This window comes from Hyperolius riggenbachi, chromosome 4, assembly GCF_040937935.1.
Source record: "Hyperolius riggenbachi isolate aHypRig1 chromosome 4, aHypRig1.pri, whole genome shotgun sequence".
Taxonomy (NCBI): domain Eukaryota; kingdom Metazoa; phylum Chordata; class Amphibia; order Anura; family Hyperoliidae; genus Hyperolius; species Hyperolius riggenbachi.
This window is the reverse complement of record NC_090649.1, coordinates 432,715,742-432,733,665: the sequence shown is the minus strand read 5'-3', so window position 1 is coordinate 432,733,665 and position 17,924 is coordinate 432,715,742. Positions and strand designations below refer to the sequence as shown.

General features: G+C 48.4%; 2 protein-coding genes across 2 annotated transcripts in view; one reads left to right on the top strand and one right to left on the bottom strand.

Annotated features, from left to right (window-relative positions):
• Positions 1-17,924, bottom strand: part of SHLD1 (shieldin complex subunit 1) — a 224,901-nt gene that overhangs the window by 174,841 nt on the left and 32,136 nt on the right. The window lies entirely within an intron of this gene.
• GPCPD1 (glycerophosphocholine phosphodiesterase 1) overlaps positions 16,410-17,924 on the top strand; it is a 134,941-nt gene continuing 133,426 nt past the window's right edge. Inside the window, exon 1 of the mRNA XM_068232496.1 lies at positions 16,410-16,664. The gene's annotated coding sequence lies outside the window, so the exon portion shown is untranslated. The remainder of the gene's footprint in view (positions 16,665-17,924) is intronic.

The window sequence follows — 17,924 nt, the reverse complement described above, 5'->3', positions numbered from 1 at the left end:
TATGGGCCTTCAGTATAGGTAGCAGGGTATATGGGCCTTCAGTATAGGTAGGTAGTAGGGTATAGAGGCCTTCAGTATCGGTATCAAGGTATAGGGGCCTTCAGTATAGGTAGCACAGTACATGTGCTTTCAGTATTGGTAGGTAACTAGGTATAGGGGCCTTCAGTATAGGTAGCAGGGTATATGTGCCTTCAGTATAGGTAGCAGGGTATATGTGCCTTCAGTATAGGTAGGTAGCTAGGTATAGGGGCCTTCAGTATAGGTAGTACGGTACATGTGCCTTCAGTATAGGTAGGTAGGTAGGTGGGTAGGTAAAGGGACCTTCAGTATAGGTAGCAGGGTATAGGGCTTTAAGTATAGGTAGGTGGTAGGTATAGGGGCCTGTAGGTAGGTAGGTAAAGGAACCTTCAGTATAGGTAGCAGGGTATAGGGCCTTAATTATAGGTAGGTATGTAGGTAGGTATAGGGGCCTTTAGGTAGGTAGGTAAAGGGACCTTCAGTATAGGTAGCAGGGTATAGGGCCTTAAGTATAGGTAGGTATGTAGGTAGGCAGGTATAGGTGCCTTTAGGTAGGTAGGTACGTATAGGGGGCCTGTAGGTAGGTGTGTAGGTAGGTAGGTATTGAGGCCTGTAGGTATGTATAGTGGCCTGTAGGTAGGTAGGTATGTAGGTATAGGGGCCTTTAGGTAGGTAGGTAGGTAGGTATAGGGGCCTTTAGGTAGGTATAGAGGCCTTTAGGTAGGTAGGTACGTATAGGGGGCCTTTAGGTAGGTATAGGGGGCCTTTAGGTAGGTATAGGGGCCTGTAGGTAGGTGGGTATAGTGGCCTGTAGGTAGGTAGGTAGGTATAGCGGCCTGTAGGTAGGTAGGTAAGGATAGTTGCCTGTAGGTAGGTAGGTATAGTGTCTGGTAGGTAGGTATGTATAGGGGCCTTTAGGTAGGTAGGTAGGTACGTATAGGGGGCCTGTAGGTAGGTGGGTACTGAGGCCTGTAGGTAGGTATAGTGGCCGGTAGGTAGGTAGGTATGTATAGGGGCCTTTAGGTAGGTAGGTATAGGGGCCTTTAGGTAGGTAGATATAGGGGCCTTTAGGTAGGTATAGAGGCATTTAGGTAGGTAGGTAGGTAGGTAGGTACGTATAGGGGGCCTTTAGGTAGGTATAGGGGCCTTTAGGTAGGTATAGGGGGCCTTTAGGTAGGTATAGGGGCCTGTAGTTAGGTGGGTATAGTGGCCTGTAGGTAGGTAGGTATAGCGGCCTGTAGGTAGGTAGGTAAGGATAGTTGCCTGTAGGTATAGTGTCCGGTAGGTAGGTAGGTATAGGTGCCTTTAGGTAGGTAGGTACGTATAGGGGGGCCTGTAGGTAGGTAGGTATGTATAGGGGCCTTTAGGTAGGTAGGTATAGGGGCCTTTAGGTAGGTATAGGGGCCTTTAGGTAGGTAGGTAGGTACGTAAAGGGGGCCTTTAGGTAGGTATAGGGGCCTGTAGGTAGGTAGGTATAGCGGCCTGTAGGTAGGTAGGTATAGCGGCCTGTAGGTAGGTAGGTAAGGATAGTGTCCGGTAGATAGAATCCCCCCCCACGCCCCCCTCCGTCCCCCGTGCCTCCTCCGCTCACCCCTGCATAAGAATCTACTCCCCTTTCCCGTGGAGCGCAGAGCGGCAGACCTCTTCGTTACTTCCCTGTTTCCTCTAGTGGCCGGACCGGCTCTTACTGATGACGTCATTGTAAGAGCCGGTCACTAGGGGGAACCAGGAAGTCAGCGAGAGGTCTGCCGCTCTGCGCTCCGCTATGGATAGGTGAGTTGTTACTGTATGCGGGCGGGCGGAGGAGGCGCGGGGGGGTCGGAGGAGGGCGAGTGCGAGCGGCGGATGCGCGGCGATGCAGCGTCGGGATTCGGCGGATTTGTACAGTGGAAAATGGCGTCGGGATTCGAATCCACGAATCTCGAATATTTCCTAATATTCGAGGGATTCGTGGATTTGCAGGATTCGTCGTCCCACCCCTAATTAAAAGGAAACAAATAAGGCAGCCTCCATATTCTTCTCACTTTAGCTGCCCTTTAAAAAATTGTTTTTAAAATGCACAATCGATAGCTGAAGTAGCTTTAGCTTAGCTGGCTGTTCTTAGTGTTGTTTGACTTCTAAAAACAAAAAGTACTTGCGATAATTAATATTTAAAGGATACTGCAGCCGAAAGGCTGCAGAGAGATAAAACCTGCATTGTGTAGGTAAAGAAAAGGACATACTCACCGCTCCCCTCGCTCCCTGCCGTCGGGTCCCGCTCGTCAGCCACAGCTCCCGGTACTGGCCGACTCTCCTGACCCGGACATACTGCGCCGCACATGCGCAGTATGTCCTGTAATCTTTGTTTCTGGCGAAGATTACACATGCTACATGCTAGCTTTATAGTGGAGCCGCTGGAGCGCACACGCAGGAGGCGGGGGAGTGTCCGTACTTCTGGCGTCATGATGCGACGCCAGAAGCGAAGATTACAGGACATACTGCGCATGTGCGGCGCAGTATGTCCGAGTCAGGAGAGTCGGCCAGTATCGGGAGCTGTGGCTGACGAGCGGGACCCGTGGCAGGGAGCGAGGGGAGCGGTGAGTATGTCCTTTTCTTTACCTACACAATGCAGGTTTTATCTCTCTGCAGCCTTTCGGCTGCAGTATCCTTTAAGTGTGTAATTGTGGTTACCCACAATGCACACTGCTGAATATGCAAATTATCTCTTTATGCCCCTGAAGCTAGGCTTACATCCAGAACCGCTGGTGTACCAAGCGTATAGCTTTACATTTTACAGAGCCACATTAACCCAACATGCAGACAGCCTGTTTTGGACTGTTGGTCCTCCTCAGTACATGGCAGGGATTGATATGGCTCTATGGCATAGGGCTTGGACCAGTACAACAGAGTAACCAAGCAGCACGTGGTGACCCAAAACCACAAGGAAGGTATAGGGGACTAAAAGAGACCAAAAAGCCCTCCTACCAAAAAAAGCAATGCTCAGTGTTGTTTTCCTTCTTAAAACAGAAGATACTTGTGATAATTCAGATTTAAAGAGAAACCGTGACCAAGAATTGAACTTCATCACAATCAGTAGCTGATACCCCCTTTTACATGAGAAATCTATTCCTTTTCACAAATGGATCATCAGGGGGCTCTGTATGGCTGATATTGTGGTGAAACCCCTCCCACAGGAAACTGTGAGGACCATGGTCCTGGCAGTTTCCTGTCTGTGAACCTTGTTGCATTGTGGGAAATACAGCTGTTTCCAACTGCCAAAAAAGCAAGCAGCATCTCCTTCCAGTGACATCACCTGCCAGCAATAAAAATGTCACCATGTGATAAATGTCAGAATGTAAATCAGGGAGAGGAAAGATTTTACAATGGGCAAACACTGACTAAATCATTTATACATAATTATTGTAAAAATGAAACACTTTTTTTTTATTAATTATATTCGCTGTTTCTTTTTAAGTGTGTAACTGTGGTTACCCACAATACACACTGTAATTTATCCCTTTATGCCTCTAAAGCCAGGAGGCTTACATGCAGAATGGCTGATGAATAGAAAGCCTATAGCTTTAAATTTTACAGAGCCACATCAACCCAACATGAAGACAGCCTGTTTCGTACTGTTGGTCCACCTCAGTGCAGCAGGCGGCTGATGCAGAGATGGCAAAAGCATCTGGCTACCTACGGTGAGGGGAGGGGGTGCGGGTGAAACATCTGGCTAATGGCTACCTTGAGGGAGGGAGGGGGAAAAAACATTTGGCTAATGGCTATCTACAGGGAGGGAGGAGGGAGAAACATCTGGCTATAGAGAGGGAGGGAAGGGGGAGAAGCATTTGGCTATCTACAGGCAGGGACGGGGGAGAAACATCTGGCTAATGGCTACCTACAGGGATGGAGGGGGAGAATAATCTGGCTAATGGCTACCTACAGGTAGGGAGGGGGAGACACATCTGGCTAATGGCTACCTACAGGTAGAGAGGGGGAGAAACATCTGGCTAATGGCTATCTACAGGGAGGGAGGGGGAGAAACATCTGGCTAATGGCTACCTACAGGGAGGGAGGGGGAGAAACATCTGGCTAATGGCTACCTACAGGTAGAGAGGGGGAGAAACATCTGGCTAATGGCTATCTGCAGAGAGGGGGAGAGAATAAAGCATTTGGCTAATGGCTATCTACAGGGAGGTATGGGGGAAAAACATCTGGCTAATGGCTACCTACAGGGACGGAGGGGTAGAAACATCTGGCTAACAGCTATTTACAGGGAGGGAGGGGAGAGAAACATCTGGATAATGGCTATCTACAGGGAGGGAGGGGAGAGAAGCATTTGGCTAATGGCTATCTACAGGGAGGGAGGGGAGAGAAGAATTTTGCTAATGGCTACCTATAGGGAGGGAGGGGTAAGAAACATCTGGCTAATTGGTCATCTACAGGGAGTAAGGGGGGAGAAACCTCTGGCTAATGGCTATATACAGAAGGGAGGGGGAAAACATCTGGCTAATTGGTCATCTACAGGGAGTAAGGGGGGAGAAACATCTGGCTAATGGCTATCTGCAGGGAGGGAGAAACATCTGGCTAATAACTATCTACAGGGAGGGGGGAGGGAGAAACATCTGGCTAATGGCTATCTACAGGGTCGGAGGGGGGGGGGAACATCTGGCTAATGGCTACCTACAGGGATGGAGGGGGGAAACATCTCATCTGGCTAATGGCTATCTACAGGGATGGAGGGGGAGAAACATCTGGCTATAAAGAGGGAGAGAAGATGGAAAGCATCTGGCTACCTACAGGGAGGGAGGGGATAAGCACCTGGCTATTTACAGGGAAGGAGGGAGTAGAAGCATCTGTCTATCTACAGGGGAGAAACATTTGGCTATCTACAGGTAGGGAAGGAGAAGTAACATCACATTTGGCTAATGGCTACCTACAGGGAGGTAACAGCACGAAACATCTGCCTAATGGATATCTACGGGGGGGTGTTACATCTGGCTAATGGCTATCTACAGGGAGAGAAACATCTGCCTAATGGATACCTACAGGGAGGGGTGAAAAACATCTGGCTAACGGCTATCTACAGGGAGGGAGGGGGAGAATCATCTGGCTAATGGCTACCCCCCCTTCCCCCCAAGGTAGCCAGATGCTTCTGCTACCGCTGCATCAGCCACCTGTCACTTACCTCCCAGTCACTTCCAGTGCTTTAGCCTCCCTGTAGGCGAACACTTTCATTCCAGCGCAGGAGACTTGGGCGCAGCAGTGAGTAACTTCAGCGCCGTCAGAATACAAAGCTGAAGTTACTTACAAAACACTTTAATTCGGCCTCCAGCAATTGCTGGAGGCCGAATTATTTCATTCCCCACCATCCATGGCGGCCTGGAGGGGGAACAGTATTTAACACGGCCAGGACTTGTGCAGCAGAAGGATCAGCCATATACCGGCTGTATGTATCCTGTGCATAGTCCCCAACCGTCCTGTTTTCGTCGGGATTCTCCCGATTTTGGGGGGCTCTCCCGCTATCCCGGTAAGAGCCCCCCAAGTCCCGGGCGGCTGTCAGTATTGACAGCCGCCTGTAGCAGGAGGAGAGCAGCGCAGTGGAGGGAAAGCGGTGGGCAGCGGCGGAGAAGGGGGCCATCTCCCCCCCTTCTCTCACCTAAGGTGCTCTCCCTCCCTCGCTCTCTCCTCCGATGTGTGTGGCTGACTGGCAATGGCGCTTGGCAGCGGGCGGGACTTGCCTTCCGTGTCGCTCCAAGCGCCGGCCGGAAGTTCTGGTGCCGCAGCCGCTGCTCTGGTCTGGATCAGGCCAGAGTAGTGGCAAATCATCCCGCGCCGGCGACAAGACCAGACGGAGGACACGGAAGGTAAGTTCCGCCCCTCTGCCAGCCACCGCACTTCATTCCGGAGGGGACAGCGTGGGAGGGAGAGCACCTTAAGGTGAGAGAAGGGGGGCGATGGCTCCCCTTCTCCACCGCTGCCCACCGCTCTCCCTCTTCTCTGCTCCCCTCCTGGGGGGGGGGACCTGGCTAACTATTCTGGGGACATATACACCCTGGCTACATATACTGGGGACATAAACACCTTGGCTACATATACTGGGGACATATACACCCTGGCTACATATACTGGGCAAATATACACCCTGGCTACATATACTGGGCAAATATACACCCTGGCTACATATACTGGGGACATATACACCCTGGCTACATATACTGGGGACATATACACCCTGGCTACATATACTGGGGACATATACACCCTGGCTACATATACTGGGCAAATATACACCCTGGCTACATATACTGGGGACATATTCACCCTGGCTACATATACTGGGGACATATACACCCTGGCTACATATACTGGGGACATATACACCCTGGCTACATATACTGGGGACATATACACCCTGGCTACATATACTGGGGACATATACACCCTGGCTACATATACTGGGGACATATACACCCTGGCTACATATACTGGGGACATATACACCCTGGCTACATATACTGGGGACATATACCCCTGGCTACATATACTGGGGACATATACACCCTGGCTACATATACTGGGCACATATACACCAGGCTACATATACTGGGGATATATACACCTGGCTACATATACTGGGGACATATACACCCTGGCTACATATACTGGGGACATATACCCCTGGAAACATATACTGGGTACATATACACCCTGGCTACATATACTGGGCACATATACACCTGGCTACATATACTGGGGACATATACACCCTGGCTACATATACTGGGGACATATACACCCTGGCTACATATACTGGGGACATATACACCCTGGCTACATATACTGGGGACATATACACCCTGGCTACATATACTGGGGACATATACCTCTGGCTACATATACTGGGGACATATACACCCTGGCTACATATACTGGGGACATATACACCCTGGCTACATATACTGGGCAAATATACACCCTGGCTACATATACTGGGGACATATTCACCCTGGCTACATATACTGGGGACATATACACCCTGGCTACATATACTGGGGACATATACACCCTGGCTACATATACTGGGGACATATACACCCTGGCTACATATACTGGGGACATATACACCCTGGCTACATATACTGGGGACATATACACCCTGGCTACATATACTGGGGACATATACACCCTGGCTACATATACTGGGGACATATACCCCTGGCTACATATACTGGGGACATATACACCCTGGCTACATATACTGGGCACATATACACCAGGCTACATATACTGGGGATATATACACCTGGCTACATATACTGGGGACATATACACCCTGGCTACATATACTGGGGACATATACCCCTGGAAACATATACTGGGTACATATACACCCTGGCTACATATACTGGGCACATATACACCTGGCTACATATACTGGGGACATATACACCCTGGCTACATATACTGGGGACATATACACCCTGGCTACATATACTGGGGACATATACACCCTGGCTACATATACTGGGGACATATACACCCTGGCTACATATACTGGGGACATATACCTCTGGCTACATATACTGGGGACATATACCTCTGGCTACATATACTGGGCACATATATCCCTGGCTACATATACTGGGGACAACTGGCTGTCATTATGTGCATTTACTGGTGAAAAGCTGTCTCTTAGTATGTGCATTTACTGGTGAAAAGCTGTCTCTTATTATGTGCATTTAGTGGTGAAAAGATGTCTCTTATGTGCATTTAGTGGTGAAAAGATGTCTCTTATGTGCATTTAGTGGTGAAAAGATGTCTCTTATGTGCATTTAGTGGTGAAAAGCTTTCTCTTATGTGCATTTAGTGGTGAAAAGCTGTCTCTTATTATGTGCATTTAGTGGTGAAAAGCTGTCTCTCATGTGCATTTACTGGGGAAACACTGTCTCTCATTATGTGCATTTACTTCATTTTTTTTTATGTAACTACATTAGCTGGTACTACATTACAGTTAGCCCCACCCACGGGCAGGGTATATGAGGGATATATTTATTAAAAAATATAAGGGCATCAATATTAAAAAAAAAAATCTTCAAGAAACTTTATAGTAGGCGTGACTTGGGGGTGTGGTTAGGGGGTGTGGCCTGTGTCCCGATTTCTAATTTTAAAATGTTGGTTGGTATGCCTGTGCCCTAGTCTCCTCTCGTATGCCCCTGTAGGAGGGAGAAGCACCTGGCTACCTATACAGAAGTGGGGAGTAATTTGCCTACCTGCATGCGCAGTATGCCCCAGGCCGGTCACACCGGATAATTTTTTTAGGGCAATTTGCAGAGGCTCCAGGCAGTAGCGGTTGGCGACGAGGGAGCTTGAGAAAGCCCCAGGTATGTATACATTTTTTTTTTATTATGCCCCATCTCGGGGTTACTTTAACCACTTCCCGACCGTCTAACGCACAGGGGCGGCCGGGAAGTGGAGCCCTTAAGGACCGGCTCACCCACAGAGGCGGCGGTCCATTTAAGGGCATGGGCGGAGCGATCGCGTCATCCGTGACGCGATCCTCCGCCCGGGATCGATGCACGGGCATTTTGTCTCCGCTCGCCGGCCACTTAGCAGAGCCGGCGAGCGGAGGAATCCGCATGATCAGCCAATCCCTGAGTATAAGGCACTTTGTTAGGTAAACAAAGTGCCTTATACGTGCTTCCTCCTCGCCTCGTGGTCTCATTGTTGCAGAGACCACCAGCGAGGAGGAAGCCTTTTGTGAGTATCCAGCACACGTGTTTTTTTTGGCCTACAGCCCCCCTGATCTCCCACCCCAGGCCTCATACCCCCCCTGATCACCCCAGCAGACCCCTGCCAGCACCCTTGCACCCCTTTAAAACCCCCAACCCCCCCACCTATCACTAACTTTAAACGCTATCCCCTGCGTTAGGTCCCTAACTGCCTCCTAGTCACCCCTGATCCCCCCCCCCTACCTTTAGCTCACCCCCACACCCCATCCCAGACTACCCCCCTGTATACTGTATACATCTGTATACAGCTACCTTACCCCCTGATCCCCCTCTGATCCCCCTCTGATCACCTGTCTATCACCTGTCCATCACCCCTCAGCACCCCCACCCATCAGAGCAGACCCTTACTGCCCCGCGGGGGTAACCGATCACCTGCCCAGGCCCTCGATTGCCCTCATACCCCCCTTCTGATTACATCCCCTGCTCTTTGTTTACATCTGTCCTCCCCAGCAATCACTAACTGATCTTTGATCAGTAACCCCCTGTGTCTGCCTCTCATCAGATCAGGACTCAGTCTGACCCGTGCAGGCTCCTGATCAACCCCCCACCCCCTCAAATCGCCCTCAGACCCCCCCCCCTAATCACCGTCCAAGTGCATTGTATTTGACTGTGCTGCGCTTGTATTCGATTGTGCTGCGCTTGTATTTGATTGTGCTGCGATTGTATTTGATTGTCCCGTGATCTGCTTCGATTGTACCGTGATTGTTTGATTGCCTGAGACCCCACTTCCCACCACACCCAACCCCACCCTCCCCCCCCACCACACCCAACCCCACCCTCCCCCCCACCACCTCCAACCACCACCTTCCGAGTGCATCAGATTTGCTTGTGCTGTGATTGGAGTCGATTGTGCTGTAATTGTATTTGATTGTCCCGTGATCGACTTCGATTGCCCCGTGATTGTTTGATTGCCTGAGACCCCACTTCCCGCCACACCCAATCCCACCCTCCCCCCATCACCTTCCGAGTGCATCAGATTTGATTGGGCTGTGATTGGATTCGATTGTGCTGTAATTGTATTTGATTGTCCCGTGATCGGCTTCGATTGCCCCGTGATTGTTTGATTGCCTGAGACCCCACTTCCCGCCACACCCAATCCCACCCTCCCCCCATCACCTTCCGAGTGCATCAGATTTGATTGTGCTGTGATTGGAGTCGATTGTGCTGCAATTGTATTTGATTGTCCCGTGATCGGCTTCGATTGCCCCGTGATTGTTTGATTGCCTGAGACCCCACTTCCCGCCACACCCAATCCCACCCTCCCCCCATCACCTTCCGAGTGCATCAGATTTGATTGTGCTGTGATTGGAGTCGATTGTGCTGCAATTGTATTTGATTGTCCCGTGAACGGCTTCGATTGCCCCGTGATTGTTTGATTGCCTGAGACCCCACTTCCCACCAACCCCAATACCTCTCAAATACTCCCTTTTTGCTAGATAGGTGCTCTTTTTTTCTGGGTAGTCTCGGAGGAAAACCCCATAAATTTAGCAATCCAAAATGGCAAGAAGGGGGCTTTCCGATGACGAGGTATACAGGTACATGGACCAGTCGGATGAGTTATTTTGGGAAGAATCATCCGTCGAATCTTCCGGGTCCGAATTTGAACCTGTAGAAAGCAGTGGTTCCCTGACCGAAAGTGATGATGAAGCTATGGTCCCGGCTAGAGCCAGGCGTACCAGACCCCAAGTCGTTAGACCGCAGGTGGCGCAGAATCCGCCTCAAGGGCAGCAGGGTGGTGCTAGCGCTGTTGATAGTTTTCTTGGTGAGGCAGGCACCAGCAGCGCAGCATCTCCTGGACTTGGTACCAGTACTTCTGTAGACCCTGGCGAAGTGGTGAGCGTCAGCATGGAAGTCGAAACTGGTACGGTGGCAAGTGCAGTAGTACCCCCGTCGCAGCCACCAAGAAGAAGACGGGCCCGTAGTACCCATAGACTCCCAGAGGTGCTGGCACAACCAGATTGGCAATCCCCTGATTCCGCCGCACCCGTAGTGCCCCCTTTTACCGCCCAGTCTGGAGTCCAGGTGGCGACAGCTCATCTAGGAACGGCCCTAGACTTTTTGCAGCTGTTCATAACCCAGGTTCTCTTGGACTTAATTGTGGTTGAGACCAACCGTAAAGCCACACAATTCATCACCGAGCACCCGGAGAGCATGTATGCCCAGCCTTTCGGGTGGAAACCAGTCCAAGTTTCCGACATTAAAATCTTTTTGGCCCTTATCCTTCACTTGGGACTAATGAAACAGAATGTATTGCGGGCGTATTGGTCTACGAACCCAGTACATCATGTTCCCTTGTACCCTGCTGCCATGTCCAGGACACGATTTGAGTCCATCCTGCGCTTCCTGCACTTCAACGACGACGAAACCTGTCATGAAAGGGGAGACCCTGCTTATGACCGGCTCCACAAAATTCGGCCCCTCATAGACCACCTGTCCTCAACATTTGCAGATGCTTATATCCCTGAACAGAACATCTGCATAGACGAGTCCCTCTTACGCTTTACCGGGCGCCTTGGCATCAAACAGTACATCCCAAGCAAGCGCGCCCGGTATGGGGTGAAACTGTATAAGCTCTGTGAAAGGGCCACAGGCTATACATGTCGTTTTAGGGTCTATGAGGGAAAAGACTCAAAATTGGAGCCGGTCGGATGCCCTGACTACCTGGGGAGCAGTGGAAAGGTTGTGTGGGACTTGGTGTCACCCTTGTTCCAGAAGGGGTACCATCTTTTTGTGGACAATTATTACACAAGTGTGGCCCTCTTTCAGCACTTAAAGTTAGAAGGAATCCAATGCTGTGGCACTGCGCGGCCTAGTCGCCAGGGCTTCCCCCAATGGCTCGTTACCACCAGACTTTTACGGGGGCAGAGGGTCGCCTTGCGTACTGAAGACCTGCTCGCGGTGAAATGGAGGGACAAGAGGGACGTTTACTTTCTGTCCACCATTCACACAGACACGACAGCAACTAAGGTCATTGAAAAGCCCCTTGTCGTCCACGAATATAATGTCAACATGGGAGGGGTGGACTTCAATGACCAGAGGTTAGCGCCCTATTTAATTACCCGAAAAACAAGACGCTGGTATAAGAAAGTGTCTTTTTATCTGATTCAATTGGCAGTTTATAACAGCTTTGTTCTCTACAGTAAGGCTGGGAGAACTGGATCTTTCCTCCAATTTCAGGAAGAGATCATTCTGGACATCCTGTATCCAGGAGGTGCCAGGCCCCCCCCCCCCCCCCCCCCAGATGCAACTAGCCGACTGCATGGAAGGCATTACACCTATCAGCTTCCGTGTGCCCCAGGTCAACGCATCCGAAGAAAACGTTGCCGTGTCTGCAGCAGGGCTGGAACAAGGACTGACACCGTTTATTATTGTCCCCGCTGTCCTGACCAGCCTGGCCTATGCGTAGGGCCGTGTTTTGAGAGGTACCACGAGCAGGTACACTATTAGAACCTAGGGAACTCCAGACACAGGAGTAGGCACACACTCAGTGGTCTTTCGCACATTGTCGCAGGGAGAGGAGAGGTAAGCTTGAAAACCAAACGGGTAAGCATAAAAGTCGGAAGAAGGATCGGTTTCCATGCTTGATACTGCTGATCTGTCCTGGGTTGGCGATATAAGACGGCATGTTTGAATTTCCCTTGAGTGTGGACACCCCCGGTTTATATGTGATTTGGGCCTATGATGATGCTTTAATGCCACACAGAGTCATCTCTATTGGCAGGCATATTGCTGTATCCTACAGGCATAATGCTGTATACTAAAGTTCTGAGGCCCAGTCACATAAGTTGGTGGCTCACCCTGAGTGCAGGGTGGCACGGGGTGTCTCTCTCCTGAGGTTATCACTGCCATTGATGTGGAGGAAGATCTGCCATTGATGTGGAGCAAGGTATGTTTGCCGTTCATTTTTCCTTTCAGCCCAGAGTGCATTACCCGTATACCCAATATAAGGAGTATAGCAGAAACTCCTAATACTGGCCATACATGTAATGATTGCAGAGACCTTAAAATGCCAGGACAGACTCCACAAATGACCCCATTTTGGAAAGAGGACACCCTAAAGTATTATGTGAGGTGCACGGTGAGTTCATAAAAGATTTTAGTTTTTGTCACAAGTTAGCAGAATTTTTTTTTTTATTTTTTTTTAACAAAGTGTCATTTTACGTTAACTTGTGACAAAAAATAAAATTTTCAATGACCTCACCATTCCCCTCATGGAATACCTTGTTGTGTATTCTTTCCAAAATGGGGTCATTTGTGAGGTTTGTTAACTGTCCTGGCAAGTGGGCGGGGTGCTAAATTTTGAGCACCCCTGTAAAGCCTAAAGGTACTCATTGGACTCTGGGCCCCTTAGCGCAGTTAGGGTGCAAAAAAGTGCCACACATGTGGTATCGCCGTACTCGGGAGAAGTAGTACAATGTGTTTTGGGGTGTATTTTTACACATACCCATGCTGGGTGGGAGAAATACCTCTGTAAATGGACAATTGTCCCGTGATCGGCAATGTAATGCAATGTATGTAAGAATGGAATGTTATGCTGTCTTTGCTTTTGCTGGAAAATTGCACTTAAGAATTTCGTTGTACAATTTCGGTTGTTACAATGACAATAAAGATTTTCTATTTCTAATTGTGTGTAAAAAAATCAAAAGATTGTCATTTACAGAGGTATTTCTCCCACCCAGCATGGGTATGTGTAAAAATACACCCCAAAACACATTGTACTACTTCTCCCGAGTACGGCGATACCACATGTGTGGCACTTTTTTGCACCCTAACTGCGCTAAAGGGCCCAAAGTCCAATGAGTACCTTTAGGATTTCACAGGTCATTTTGAGAAATTTCGTTTCAAGACTACTCCTCACGGTTTAGGGACGCTAAAATTCCAGGGCAGTATAGGAACCCCACAAATGACCCCATTTTAGAAAGAAGACACCCCAAGGTATTCCGTTAGTAGTATAGCGAGTTCATAGAAGATTTTATTTTTTGTCACAAGTTAGCGGAAATTGATTTTAATTGTGTTTTTTCACAAAGTGTCATTTTTTGCTAACTTGTGACAAAAAATAAAATCTTCTATGAACTCGCTATACTACTAACGGAATACCTTGGGGTGTCTTCTTTCTAAAATGGGGTCATTTGTGGGGTTCCTATACTGCCCTGGCATTTTAGGGGCCCTAAACTGTGAGGAGTAGTCTTGAAACGAAATTTCTCAAAATGACCTGTGAATTCCTAAAGGTACTCATTGGACTTTGGGCCCTTTAGCGCAGTTAGGGTGCAAAAAAGTGCCACACATGTGGTATCGCCGTACTCGGGAGAAGTAGTACAATGTGTTTTGGGGTGTATTTTTACACACACCCATGCTGGGTGGGAGAAATACCTCTGTAAATGACAATCTTTTGATTTTTTTACACACAATTGTCCATTTACAGAGGTATTTCTCCCACCCAGCATGGGTATGTGTAAAAATACACCCCAAAACACATTGTACTACTTCTCCCGAGTACGGCGATACCACATGTGTGGCACTTTTTTGCACCCTAACTGTGCTAAAGGGCCCAAAGTCCAATGAGTACCTTTAAGATTTCAACAGTCATTTTGAGAAATTTCGTTTCAAGACTACTCCTCACGGTTTAGGGCCCCTAAAATGCCAGGGCAGTATAGGAACCCCACAAATGACCCCATTTTAGAAAGAAGACACCCCAAGGTATTCCGTTAGTAGTATAGCGAGTTCATAGAAGATTTTATTTTTTTTCACAAGTTAGCGGAAATTGATTTTAATTGTGTTTTTTCACAAAGTGTCATTTTCCGCTAACTTATGACAAAAAATAAAATCTTCTATGAACTCACCATACTCCTAACGGAATACCTTGGGGTGTCTTCTTTCTAAAATGGGGTCATTTGTGGGGTTCCTATACTGCTCTGGCATTTTAGGGGCCCTAAACTGTGAGGAGTAGTCTTGAAACAAAATTTCTCAAAATGACCTGTGAAATCCTAAAGGTACTCATTGGACTTTGGGCCCTTTAGCGCAGTTAGGGTGCAAAAAAGTGCCACACATGTGGTATCGCCGTACTCAGGAGAAGTAGTATAATGTGTTTTGGGGTGTATTTTTACACATACCCATGCTGAGTGGGAGAAAGATCTCTGTAAATGGACAATTGTGTGTAAAAAAAATTAACAAATTGTCATTTACAGAGATATTTCTCCCACCCAGCATGGGTATGTGTAAAAATACACCCCAAACACATTATACTACTTCTCCTGAGTACGGCAATACCACATGTGTGGCACTTTTTTACAGCCTAACTGCGCTAAGGGGCCCAAAGTCCAATGAGCACCTTTAGGCTTTACAGGGGTGCTTACAATTTAGCACCCCCCAAAATGTCAGGACAGTAAACACACCCCACAAATGACCCCATTTTGGAAAGTAGACCCTTCAAGGTATTCAGAGAGGGGCATGGTGAGTCCGTGGCAGATTTCATTTTTTTTTGTCGCAAGTTAGAAGAAATGGAAACTTTTTTTTATTTTATTTTTTTTTTGTCAGTGTCATTTTCCGCTTACTTGTGACAAAAAATAATATCTTCTATGAACTCACTATGCCTCTCAGTGAATACTTTGGGATGTCTTCTTTCCAAAATGGGGTCATTTGGGGGGTATTTATACTATCCTGGAATTCTAGCCCCTCATGAAACATGACAGGGGGTCCGAAAAGTCATAGATGCTTGAAAATGGGAAAATTCACTTTTTGCACCATAGTTTGTAAACGCTATAACTTTTACCCAAACCAATAAATATACACTGAATGGTTTTTTTTTTATCCAAAACATGTTTGTCCACATTTTTCGCGCTGCATGTATACAGAAATTTTACTTTATTTGAAAACTGTCAGCACAGAAAGTTAAAAAAATCATTTTTTTGCCAAAATTCATGTCTTTTTTGATGAATATAATAAAAAGTAAAAATCGCAGGAGCACTCAAATAGCACCAAAAGAAAGCTCTATTAGTGACAAGAAAAGGAGCCAAAATTCATTTAGGTGGTAGGTTGTATGAGCGAGCAATAAACCGTGCAAGCTGCAGTGGTCTGAATGGAAAAAAAGTGGCCGGTCCTTAAGGGGTAGAAAGCCCTAGGTCCTCAAGTGGTTAAAAATAAATTCCTTAGTAGATTAGGCCCAAATTATAACATTGGCTGATCTACCACAGCAGAGCACTATTAGATCTGAGCTTTAAAAAAAATGATACTGGATTTAAGAGTACTGTATAATCAATTCCAATAACAATTCTAAAGAAGCTGGCGCATTCCTGATTAGAATGGGTGGGGGCGGGGCTATGCAAACACCCCCCTGTTCCCCTGCGGTTTAGTCAGCCGGGGGACCTGTTTACGGAACAGTAGCAGGAACAGACTGTCACTCAGCCTCATCCCTGGAAATCAGGGAGACGAGCCAAGCAACATCCCGCCAGCTCTGAGGCTGAGTCAGGAGGTCACCCCGGCATCGGATGACTGCGCGGCTTCTATCTCTGCTCCCACCACACTAGTAAACATCAATGCCATCACCTCCCAGCCAATCACAACGCCCCGGACCCGCTTCGTCACGCGTTCTGACAGTTTGCAGAGGGCAGGCGGCGCGGCGATTGGCCGTGTCGAGTTGGGGGCGGGGCTTGTTGTCGCTGGGAAGCGTGTGACTGGTGTGGCGTCCTGTCAGTGTTTCCGGTGTATTCTATGCTTGCCGGGTTCCAGCCGGTTCAGACCGGTCTTCGCAGTGTGCGAGGAGGAGGAGCGGACGGCCACATATGCTGCTGGGAGGGTGGCGCTGTGTTATTCGTTTGCTGTCAACTGACAGAGTGCTCGGGCAGCTACCTTGCGTCCTGCTGGGGGGACTGAGCGCTGAAGGTACGGGGAGGTGGTGAGATGGTGGCGGGGGGTGAGCTGATGCCAGTGCACTGTGGGGCTGGGAGTGATGTAAGTGTTAGGGGGGCAGGTGCTAGCAGCAATGTGGTGAGATGGGGCCAGTTGGTTAATGACAGTGTAATGGTGATAGAGGTAGTGATGGCAGATTCTCTATGGAGTTAGGGTTACAGTACAGTAAGGGGGGGTAGTGGCAGTGTTGAGGATGAATTGGCACGGTGTAGGGGCAATGGAAAATGAATGGTTACAGTATGGAACAGACATCCCTTTAAAGCAGGGGTAGTGAACCTATGGCTCAGGAGAATAGACATCAGTAGGGGTTGATTCACTAGCTATACTGCTCAAGCAGTACAGCTTACTGTGGTAGTGCAAGTAAAAATTTCAAAGTAGGCAGCTACTGCTGTAGCATGTACTACTAACTTGCTCGCACTCCTCCCAAAGGAAAGACTGCTCCATTTATCCCACTCTGGACCTTGTCAGGTCCAGTGACTTTGTAGGATGCGATACCCGCACTTTTATTGGGCCAATAGGCTGCCTGTCACTCCAAGTGTGGGGATCTCATCCTACAAAGTGAATCAACCCCCAAGTCGCCTAGCTAATTGTACAAGCTGTTAGTCAGTATTTCTCCTGTCTGTCTCTCAGAAAATTGCTGATGTTGCTGAAACCCAAGAGAAGCTGAAGATGTTTCTGAAGCTTCCGCTGCCCAGCAGGTCAACTTTATACACCTGGCAACAGGGATGAGAGCCCTACTGTCCCAGTTTGAAACCGATTGTACGGCTCTCACGGAATTACGTATCAAAATATGTGGCGTTTATGGCTCTCTCAGCAAAAAAAGATTCCTGACCCCTGCTTTACAGTGTACCCCAGGTGAAGCAAGTTGAAAAAAGTAAGATGCTTTCCTAAGAACTGGGAAACTTCTGGATCCTACAGCATCTTCCCATGTCCTCCTGGTGCACACTGTTGCTGTGTGTGGACCCCTGAAACTTTATCAGACAAGAGCTTTGACAGATAATGTTACAGTGTTCTTCTTCTTGGATGAGTATGCCTGTGCAATAAGCCGCAGTGGCACTTTGCTTCTGCGCATACTTGTGAGGATGCAGCACTGCTGTGCCCATGCATTGAGAGGAGCACTGTCAAAATCTTTAAAGGAAACATGAGATGGGGATGTAAAAAAAAAAAAAAAATACATACTATTATCTGGGGCTTCCCCCAGCCCTCTTCTGGCTGATCGCTCCCTTGCCATCC